Genomic DNA, 11,938 nt, shown 5'->3' with positions numbered 1-11,938 from the left:
TTTTATTTCCTTTCCTTTGCCCAGTCTAAAGAACTTCTTTACTTATTCTCTGCAATGAGATAATCCGTGGAGAGTAAAGACCCAGGACAACATGTTGGAAGTTTAACAAAGTGAAAACTATGAAATTATCGTCCTTATACACTAGCTTGATATGACACATTTAAGTAATACTGATTCTAATACTAAGAGCCAAAGATTGGAAACATCTGAAATGTCCATTGATGGAAAACTGATGAAATAAACAAGAGCACGTGTGTGTGTGTGTAAAGGAATACTATAAAGAAGGTAAGACACAATGAGACTCTTATCTCTGTAATTTCCAATATTAACACATTGAAAAACTCAAAGTTCAAAGAACTTTATATATATTTAAAATAATGATACTATTGGTGGCATAGAATACTGCCAAACTGCTAAAATAATAGTGGAAAAAAGCCATTAACAGAGATCATACCCATTGAGTTTATTTGCTTACTATAGTATTCATAACTTTGTGAAATCTGCAATTAATATTCTTTTATATACATATATATATATGCATAATATGTACACATACCTTTAAAGATATTTTAGAGGAACACAAAATAGAGAAATATGAAAGAAACAAACAGAGATTGAAGCTGCTGCTATGGCTCCTTGCCCAATGCCATCAACAAATATTTTTAAAATTTAAAATAATGATGATGAACAGTAAAGGATTTGAATTAACATACTATTTTGTATCACTTTCCAGAATCACCTACTGACTGTTAAGCATTATCTATTAAACACTTATTTAAAACAAGTCAGACTTCAAACCAAGGTTGATATATTTATAGTCAATATATTTATATATAGAAATTTGATTTGAAGTACACACTCCAGGTTCGATGCACGATACTGGATGCTTGGGGCTGGTGCACTGGGATGAGCCAGAGGGATGGAATGGGGAGGGAGGAGGGAGGAGGGTTCAGGATGGGGAACACATGTATACCTGTGGCGGATTCATTTTGATATTTGGCAAAACTAATACAATTATGTAAAGTTTAAAAATAAAATAAAATTAAAAAAAAAATGAAGTACACACTTTTAATAAAATATCCTTCTCCCACTTTACATATTATGCCATGCTTTATCCACTAGGTCTACTTCCCGTAACTTTTTGGATTGAATTAAAAGAAACAAAGCAGGAAAAGAATGGGATACTAATTTTAAAAAGTAGGGCTTCAGCAATCACCTTATTAGTGTCAAATTTTAATTTTCTCATTTGTGAGGAATTTCAACTGCGTCAGTAGTTGTGTTCTTCAAGCACATCCCTTTTCTGCTTTTAAGTGCTGTTCCAAGGGGGTCACAGGATAATCAGTCCCTTTGAAATCTCATGGCTAGAGCTAAACAAGTCCTGGTTCCAATTATATTAATGAAGCAGTAAAGGGAACAACTCATTGGGGAGGTGTAATAAAGTATTCAATTGTTGCTTGTACAGCAGCTTGTAAGATGTACATGTAAATATCTTAGAACTGTACAGATACAACTCAACTGGGTTGGACTTAATATGCCCAGGGTTAGTAAATCTGCACAATTTCTTTTGTTAGTTTAACAGTGAAATTCAAATTTATATATTTAATAGTTTTCCAAAAGCCATCAAAATAATTTTTAAATTATGAGTGGACCACTGAAGCCTTGTCAAAGTCTGAAGATTTCTCTGATTCTAATGTCATGTGTGGTGGTTGATGTGAATTTGCTGTGGGCTGTACTTCCATTACCCACCTCTACCTCCCCTTCATTCTTCTGTATATGGTGTAATAGAAACATTTTGTGCTATTGTGTTTGTTTTATCTGAAACATAAACAACACATCATTTGGTGAAAGACTGTATTACTATTCTGATCTTAAAGAGTAAGATAAACATACAAATTTTAGTTGTTTTTAAGAATTACTCAAATGCTAACTTCTCTGTTGCATCTTTCTAGGGCTAGCAGTCAGAATGAATTTCACTCTTTCCCACATTAATATTTCACAAAATTTTCTGTAATATGTCATTTTACTGTTGTAGAGTTTTGTTTGGTGAGCCATTAGGAAAATGTATGTCTTCATCAAATTGAACTGCAGGGATAGGAAAGACTATGTTTCACTTGAATTCCATGTTCAACTCATTGTTCTCTATAGAATGACAGTAGGGTGGTCTGGGTGGATCATGTATTACAGTGAATTGACCACCTAAAGGTACACAAGCAAGTTAGGGTACAGCAGATTTACATTGCTCTACTCTATCGAACAAATCAGGTCTTATATTTTCTATATTGTATCACCCTAACAAGTTATTGAATGCTTGACTCTTTCTGGTTACCTAGCAAATTCTTTTTGTCCAGCCAGTTGTAAAAAATACATATTTATAGTATTCAAATACAAAATATCAGTAAGTTAGTTTACATATATCTGTTAATTCCTGTCTCCACTTTGTTCCTATGTTTCCATTGTGACAATGCTGGAATAAGGAAAGAAAGCAAAGACATTCTGACTCCAATATGGTCAGTACGGTCATTTCTTTGTATATATTACAGGAGGAATGAAACATGGATCTAAAGAGAAATGATAAACTGTTAGATTCTTATAAATCAAAAAGAAATAAAATACAAGTATATTTAAGTTAAATCATAATTTGTTTAGGAATTGATATTTAAACAGCATTAATGTTAATTCTGATAGAAATCCTTTTGCTACTTCAACATGCCCTAATTTTAAAATAACAACTGAGCAACAGAACTGAACTAAAAACTGATGCTCAAATTAGGAACTTTATAAAATCCTGGAAAGTATAACCTTCACTCAAAGTAACAATAATAAGGCAAACCTACAACGACACCACCAAACATAATATCAGTAAAGAGTTGGAAGTGTTTTTAAACTTTTTGCAGAGTTGAGTCTATAAATGGTGATAAGTATAGCTTTTGAAATTTATCCAGCTCTTAGATTTATTTGCTACATTATTATCAGGCAATGCATTTAACTGCTAAATATTTAAGACTGAATTTCTATTGATAAAATAGAGACAAATGATCAGAATTAAAGATGAAAAGCTCTTTCATAAATTATTACTTCTTTATATTAATGTATATCCCTCCCCCACCTCAGCTCTGTTTCTCTCATTCCCTCCTTACTCTAAACCCATTTTTTTACCATCTCTTTTTTTTTCTCCTTTGTTGCTTTTTTCTTCTTTATTTTCTTTTTCATACCAGCACAACACTGACCAAGACTTGATAATCCTGCCTCCTACACGAAATGCAGAGCTTAGACTATTTCTGGCCAAGCATTAAATGCAAATAAAATCTTTAACAGCACGTCTGTCCTAGTGAAGAAAGAATCCACTGTACCTATAAGAACAAGACAGGAGCAGCAGAGTACAAAAATACTATTTCTTACAAATGTTCTGTTACACAAGTGGAGATTTACACCAGTTGTATACATGACTTAAAGCAGAATCTTGGAGTTAGTGATTTTCAGACTCTATTGACCTCAAGGGGGACTCACCTCTCATTAATTTGTGAGAGCATCACCAATTCTAGCAAATATTATTAACATGATCGCCTTCCATCAAGGTATTATGTTTCCTGTGTTTTCTCAATACATCCAAATAATCCATAAGTATTTCTCTGTAATTACAATGCTACCACCCTTACACATGCTGCTGATCTAAAAAATTTTCACATACTGAGATATGAGCAAGTTGTCCTGGATTAGTTTGACTTGAACTTTATGCTAACTAGAACAGCCTTTCTCGTGGCCTGCCAAACATGCATTGTACATCTGCTTTGACTATTAAAGAAAATAATGCACTTAAAAAATTAAAATGGAGTAACTGTTTCAAGGATCCAAAATAGAGTTCAGTGGCCACTGCATATGCAGTTTCAGACATGTTCCTGCATCAGTAAGAACCTGACCTTTCTGAACTGTAACAAACTTAAGGACAATACCAGCCATTTTCAAAACAAGATCTGCTAACAGCTGCTAACTTCACAACTTTATGGTCTCAAGGTCTCCCACTGTAACTATACAACCATTTTGATCATCAACCAAACCTTTCTTAATGAGCACCCCTACTTCTTACCAGCTCCAACCCTAATTCTTGACAAACAATTTATGTAACTAGGTGGTTTCTGCCTATATAAGTCTCTCCCATTCTGTAGCCCAGTGGGATACAATTCAAGTGCTTCTTGAATCTGTTTCCCCCAGCCTATAGGCCTCAGGGTAGCTCAAACAAAGCTCTTTTCTAATCCCATTATTGACTGTTTATTTTTTGCATCAACATTGCTTACCAAGGAAAGCATTTTTCCAGATTCGCCTTATCTTGGCAGTTTCAATTGATGCACAAGGCTGTTATATACTTTTTTTCTTTTTGTTTTATTACTATCCTCATAATTGTGTAATTATTTACTCATATCTTACTATAATAACCTGATAGTCAGCTGTGAGAAACTAGTACTGTAATTTTTAACTCCAGAAGATATCTTGCATTTACTATGCAAACAATATTTTTATGTGACCCTTGATACTCTCTGTTTTAAAATTTTATTATTTCTTAAAGAGAATTAAAGTTATACATATATAACCTTTTTATGTTTTTTCATTCGCTAGATTGGGCTCAGGAAGGTAGATAATTTAGGTATTTCTAAGGTAATGTGGGGCCCTATATCCCTCACTGTGTTTTTAAGACTGTATTTCACAGTAATTATAGTACACTGATTTCAAAGGTGAGTGAGTACATTCTGAAATTGTTAATACAACACTCTTTAAATCCTAAACTGTTCCCATGCCATAGCTTTTATGCAAAATGTGATTGTTAGTTTTACATGTGAACACTAATCTCAGTGCTTCTGTGAATAAATTTTGTAGCTGTGGTTAATATCCACAGTCAGTTGAATTTAAGTAGGGTCTCCTTGATAAAGCAGGTGGGCTTCATACAATCACTTGAAAGGCCTTTAGAACAAAAACTGAGGTTTCCCAAAGAAAAGATTCAGCCTCAGGTCTACAGACTGTCTTTATTCCAAATCCTGAGTTTTTAGCCTGCATGATCACTCCACCAATTTTGAACCTGCCTTCTTTACAATCACTTAAATCAATGCCATGGATGGATGGATAGATAAACAGATAGATGGGTATGAAAACATTTATAATATAAATACTATAGAGATATTGAATGAATAAAATTGTATAATCTCTTAGTAGTTATTCTGTCCATAGATAAAGATTCCCCAAATCATAACAATAATTAAAAAATCCTTTCTTTAAATTTAAAGGAAGTTAAGCAGTTTGATTATGTAAATTCCATGAAAGGTGCCAGATTTGGCAAAATCTAGAAGAGACTGTTTTCATGTTTTTCTTAGTAGATAAAAATATTTTCTAGGCAATCACCCCAAAATTCTCCTGCCTTATTGGTCACAATTAAATTATTTGCTATGGTGATATAAGAGGATTTGAGGCTAATCTAAATTTTTAAAAAGATATGACCTTGAAGAGCCAGTTGCACACAATGAGACCGATTTGAGCAATGCTTTAACAGGTTTGTCTGTCTACAATGTGGGAGACCTGGGTTCGATCCCTGGGTCGGGAAGATTCCCTGGAGAAGGAAATGGCAACCCACTCTAGTACTTGTGCCTAGAAAATCCCATGGATGGAGGAGCCTGGTGTCCATGGGGTCACAAAGAGTCGGACACGACTGAGCGACTTCACTTAACAGGTTTACTTATGGGGCAAGACCCTCATAGCATGAGACACCCTAAAATATACAGCATTTAAAACTCCCTAAAACAAACATGTATGATAACATATATGAGTGAGAACAGTCATACATATATAAATAAACATAGTGAAGTTGCTCAGTTGTGTCCAACTTGTTGCGATCCCATGAACTACACAGTCCATGGGATTCTCCAGGCCAGAATACTGGAGTGGGTAGCCTTTCCCTTCTCCAGGGGATCTTCTCAACCCAGGGATTGAACCCAGGTCTCCTGCACTGCATGCGGATTCTTTACCAGCTGAGCCACCAGGAAAGCCCATATAAACACATACATATTATACAAATGCATGGAGTATATAAACTTCAGGACAGTGTTACAAAAAGAGTGGAGGGAAGTAGTCAGAGAGAACAAAGGATGGCCCTCAGTCATACGCACTGAACTTTATTTTAAAAGATTTTCCAAATCTGAAAAAAGCCACAGAAAAATGCTAAGGTATATTAAATATTATCTAATAAGCATTTGATCTTCTATGTATTTTTAAATCTATGGTTGAAATAATAAGTGATAGAAAGCAGAGGGAAAAAAATGAATCACATGCCGATAAATTAAGATGTTTAGAATATTCAAAAAAGAACACAAGAAAAACATTATATAAAATAATACCACTACAAAGAGAGTCAGAATAGTAGTCTTTTATGTTCCAGAATTTTGAAAATTCTGAAGGAATGATTATTTGTTGCCCTATATGAGCACATGACTTATAATCATTAACAAGATTCCAACTAATTAAAAGAACCCAAATGAAACAATTTCACTGGAATACTAACTGGTACAGTCATTATGGGAAAGAATATAGTGAGTCCTCAAAAAGTTAAAAACAAAACTACCAATGATACAGCAATTTCAAACAAAGGAAATGAAAGCAGCACCTGAAAATGATACTGCAGCTCCATGTTCACCGCAGCAATATTCACAATCTCCAAACAAACAAAAATGGAAGCGCAACAGAACAAAACCTATGAGATGCTTCAAAAGCAGTTCTTAGAAGGGAAGTTTATACTGATAAATGCATGTATTAAGAAAAAAGAAAATATCAAATAAATAAGTGAACTTTCCATCTTAAAGTACTACAAAGAGGAGCAAACTATGCCCAAGGTTAGGAAGGAAAGAAGAAAATAATAAAAGTCATAAAGGAAACCATGAAACAGACACCAGACAAACAACAGAAAAAATATAGCAAGAGTAAGAACTGCTTTTTTGGAAAAAATTTAAAAAATGAAAAATCTTTATCTAGACTAAGAAAAATGAAAGCAAACAAATCAGAAATGAAAGGAGAGATATTACAACTGATATAATAGAAAAACATAGAATCATAAGCATATACTATAAACAATAATATGCCAAGATTTGGATAACCTAGAAAAAAATGGATAAATTTCTGGAAACATACAATTTATTAAGACTGAATCATGAAGAAACAACAAAGAATAAGGTGAATGAATCAGTAATGAAAAATTTTCAACACAGAAAATTCCAGGACTAGATGGATCCATTGGTGAATTCTACCAAATATTTAAAGAAGATCAACATCAATTCTTTTCAAATTCTTCCAGAAAAAGGAAGCAGAGGAAACACTTCTAAACACAATTTACCAGGCCAGAATTACTCTAATATCTAAAGACAGATGAGGACATGACAAGAAAACTATAGACTGATATCCTTGATTAATAACAGATGCAAAAATATTCAACAAAGTATCAGTATACCAAATTCAACAGAATGTTGGAAGGATCATACACCATGATCAAATGTGCTTTATTTCATGGATACAAGGATAATTCAATATAATAATGCTAGTAAGTGTTGTACTCTTAATACATGAATAAAATAAAAGATAAAAATCATTCTGTCATCTCAGTAGAGGGAAAAAAAGGTATTTTGAAAAATACAGTATCTTTTCATGGCAAGAAACTTCAACAAACTGGAAAAAGTAGTAACAAACTTCAACACAAACATATTAATTTAAATATTATACTACCTGAATAGAATGGAAGATAAAAATCATTTAGTCATCTCAGTAGAGAAAAAAAAAGTATTTGAAAAATACAATATCTTTTCATGACAAGAATCCTCAACAAATTGGGAAACAAAGCAACAAACTTCAACATAGTGAAGGTCATTTACAACAAACCTACAGGGAACATTATTCTCAGTGATGAAAGTTTAAAATCTCTTACTCTAAATGGAAAAAAATCAGAGTGCACATATTCAACATAGTACTGGAAATTCTAGTTAAGAGTTATCAGGCATGATTAAAAGATAAAAGAAAAGGCATGCTAAAGGAAGAAGTAAAACTGTCTTTATTTGAAGATGATATGATCTTATATATAGAAAATCCTGAAAATTTTACCAAAAAACTTTTAGAATTAATCAGTAAATCCAGTAAAGTTGCAGGATGTAAAATAAACATAGATAAATCAGTTGCTACTGCTATATCCTATCGATGAAATATTTTAAAAATAAATAAAATGATTCCATTCACAATAGCATTATAAAAGACAAGTATTAAAATAGCAACAAAATAGCATTAGAAACAATGAAGGAATAATTGAACCAAGGAAATGAATAATCTATAGAGTGAGAAGACTTTGATGAAACAAACTGAAGAAGACATAAACAATGGAAAGACATCCTGTGTTCATGGATCAAAGGAATTAATATGGTGAAAAGCCCATACCACACAAAGTCATCTACAGATTCAATGTAATCTCTATCAAAATTCTAATGGCATTTTCAGATAAACAGGAAAAAAAAAAGAATCCTAAATTTGTATAGAACCACAACGGATCCTACATAGACAAAGCAATCCTTACAAAGAAGAACAAAGCTGGGGGCATCATACTTTCTGATTTCTAAACATGCTATAAATCTATAGTAATAAAAAAAAACTATGGTATTGACATAAAAATGCATATCTAGACCAGTGGAACAAAACAGAAATTCCAGGATTAAACCCCTGTATATGCCGTCAATCAGTATTTGATAAGAGAGCCAAAATATTCCATGATGAATGGAGAATCTCTTCAAAAAATGGGCTAAGGAAAAACTGATAACCACAACAGAAAAATGAAATTAAACTCCTATCTCACAGTACTGAAAAATTTCAAATTGAAATGGATTGAAGACTTAAACGTAAGACATGAAAATGTGAAACTCCTATATAAAACATTGGGAGAAATCTTCTTAATATTGCTCTGGCAAAGATTTTCTGGTTATGACACCAAAACCAACACATAAAAAAAATAAATAAATGGAACTGTATCAAACTCAAAAGTTCTGCATAATCAAAGAAACAATCAACAAAATTAGGTGGCAAAATACAGAATAGGAAAAAAGAATTTGCAAACCACATAACAGATAAAAGGTTAATATGCAAGATACGTAAAGAATTTTTAAAAACTCAATAATAATAAAAGATCAAACAAACTAATCAATTTTTAAAATGGGCAGAGGAACTTAGATATTTTTCCAAAGAAGATAGGAACATTGCCATCAGATGCAAGAAAAGTTTCTCACCACTAATCATCAGGAAAACACTAATCAAAACCACAATGGGTTGTCACCTCCAACTGTTAGAATGGTTATCATCAGAACACTAGGGATAATCTGGGGCAAAGATGTGGAGTAAAGAGAATCCTTCTGTATTGCTGGAGGGAATGTATGGTGGTTCAACCATTACAGAGGATGGAATGAAGACTCCTTAAAAAATTAAAAATGGAACTATCATATTACCCAGAAATCATATTTCTGAATATATATCTGATGGAAATGAAAATGGAATATTAAAAAAATATGTACCTGCACTTTATGTTTACTGGAGCATTATTCAAAATAGCCAAGATATGGAAACAACCTAAGTGTCCATCAAAGGATGAAAGAATAAAAATGATGTGGTATATTCAACACAATTGATTAGGCCGTCATGAGAAAGAAGGAAATCCTGCCAGTGGCAAGAATATTGATGGATCCTGAGAGTATTATGCTAAGTGAAATGTTACACAGAAAAAGATAAATATTGCATGGCATCACTTATTTGTGGAATCTATAAAAGCTGAATTCGCAAATGGAAAGTGGAATGGTAGTTACCAGTGGTTGAGGAATGGGAGAATTGGGAAAATGTTAGTCAAAGGGTGCACACTTGCAATTATATGATGAATAAATCCTAGAGATCTAATGATCAGCATTGTGGTTATACTTAACATTACAGCATTATATCATTTAAAGTTGGTAAGAGACTAGATCTTAAATATTCTCACCACAAGAAAACACATAATAAGTATGTGACGTGATGGAGATGTTAGCCAATGCTCTGGTGATCATCATATTGCAATATATGAATGTGTAAAATCAGGTTGTACACTTTGGATTTTTACAATGTTATCTGTCAACGATATCCCCAAAATAAACCAGAATAAATATAAACAAAAAATAATTTAATGAACATTAACTGAGTGTTTGGAGAAGGCAATGGCATCCCACTCCAGTACTCTTGCCTGGAAAATCCCATGGATGGAGGAGCCTGGTAGGCTGCAGTCCATGGGGTCGCTAAGAGTCGGACACGACTGAGCGACTTCACTTTCACTTTTCACTTTCATGTATTGGAGAAGGAAATGGCAACCCACTCCAGTGTTCTTGTCTGGAGAGTCCCATGGACGGGGGAGCCTGGTGGGCTGCCATCTCTGGGGTCGCACAGAGTCGAACATGACTGAAGTGACTTAGCAGCAGCAGTAACTGAGTGTTTAATATAAACCATTAAACCAGACATTATATGCATATTATCTCATCGAAGCCTCAACATTTTCTATAAATTGGATACTATTATTTCATATTTATAGATGATACTTTAGTTGAAGAAGTTTAAAAGATATGGACTATACTACACAGCTACTAACTATCAAGGCAGTATATAACATAAGACCATTTAATTATAATGCAAGTATGTAGGGGGTACAATTTCATGTTATATACTTTATTATCTACAATATAACTACAGTAACTGGAACTATTATATATGATTTGGGAAATTTATTATGAATATTTAAAAATTCAAAATAAAATTTTCATCAAAAGATATACATAGTGACACTATCCTTTTATTTCACAAGAACTAGCTATCTGAAAGACTCTCAGAATGGCTGTATGAAGAACTTGACAAGTTCTCGTTTCCCCAAAACAAGAGTGTTGACAAAACTGTCTTGAATAGCCTTTTAAATCACCTTTGCTAAAGACAAGGAACACATTTAGAAGAATTTATTCAACTAAATCTACTCAATCCTAGTGAAAAGCCATTTTCACTCAAATTCAACTCCCATCTCAATTTACCTCACCCCAGCTCCATGGTCCTGCTTAAGGAGCTGACATTATGTGGAGATGATTATGGAAAATCAATGCCTAAGAATGCCATGGAAAGAATAATAATAAAGATCTCATCAGAAAATACATTTGACAAAATCTAACACTGATTTATGATAAAATCCTCAATAACCCAGGAATAGAAATATGAAAACACAAGGTATATAGAAAAACTAAAGCTCATATCATACTTAATGATAAGACACAAAATACCTTATCCTTAAGATCAGGAAAAAAGTCAAGCGTTCATATTCACCATTTTTTTTTAATATTGTACTGGAGGACCTAGGAAGTGCAGTAAGTTAAGGAAAATAAATATTAATAAAATGGAACATGGAAGAGAATAAAGACTGCCTTTATTCCTGGATCACATTATTTTATTGAAGAGTATGAAGGAGAGTTAATTAATCTGTTCTAAGTTGATGAGGTAGAGGCTTCTGATCAGAAACATTTTTCTAGGGGAAATAATTCCTAAGCTTTATATTAAACTATGAGTAATTATCTATGTCAAGAGGCTTTAGAATAAAAATCATCCAAAAAAGAGGAGACTGACAACATGGTATATATGAGAAACCTCAAGCCCTTCAAAGTAAACAGTGTAAGGTAAGAATAGTTTCTAAAAAATCAAATTAGAAGCAAAAATATAACAGATTTTTACATCTAAACTTCAGCTGATGGAAATCACATGCATTTGGTGTCATTTGCATTAGAAAAACATTCAGTAAGATTTCGGAGGATAGATTTGAGAGTGACATAACTGATATCAGAAAGATGATTTGGGTGAGTGACACAGAACTCCACATAAGTAATGG

The sequence above is a fragment of the Bubalus kerabau genome, chromosome 4, assembly GCF_029407905.1.
Source record: "Bubalus kerabau isolate K-KA32 ecotype Philippines breed swamp buffalo chromosome 4, PCC_UOA_SB_1v2, whole genome shotgun sequence".
Classification (NCBI taxonomy): Eukaryota; Metazoa; Chordata; class Mammalia; order Artiodactyla; family Bovidae; genus Bubalus; species Bubalus kerabau.
The sequence above is the reverse complement of the archived record's forward strand: the minus strand, read 5'-3'. Positions refer to the sequence as shown.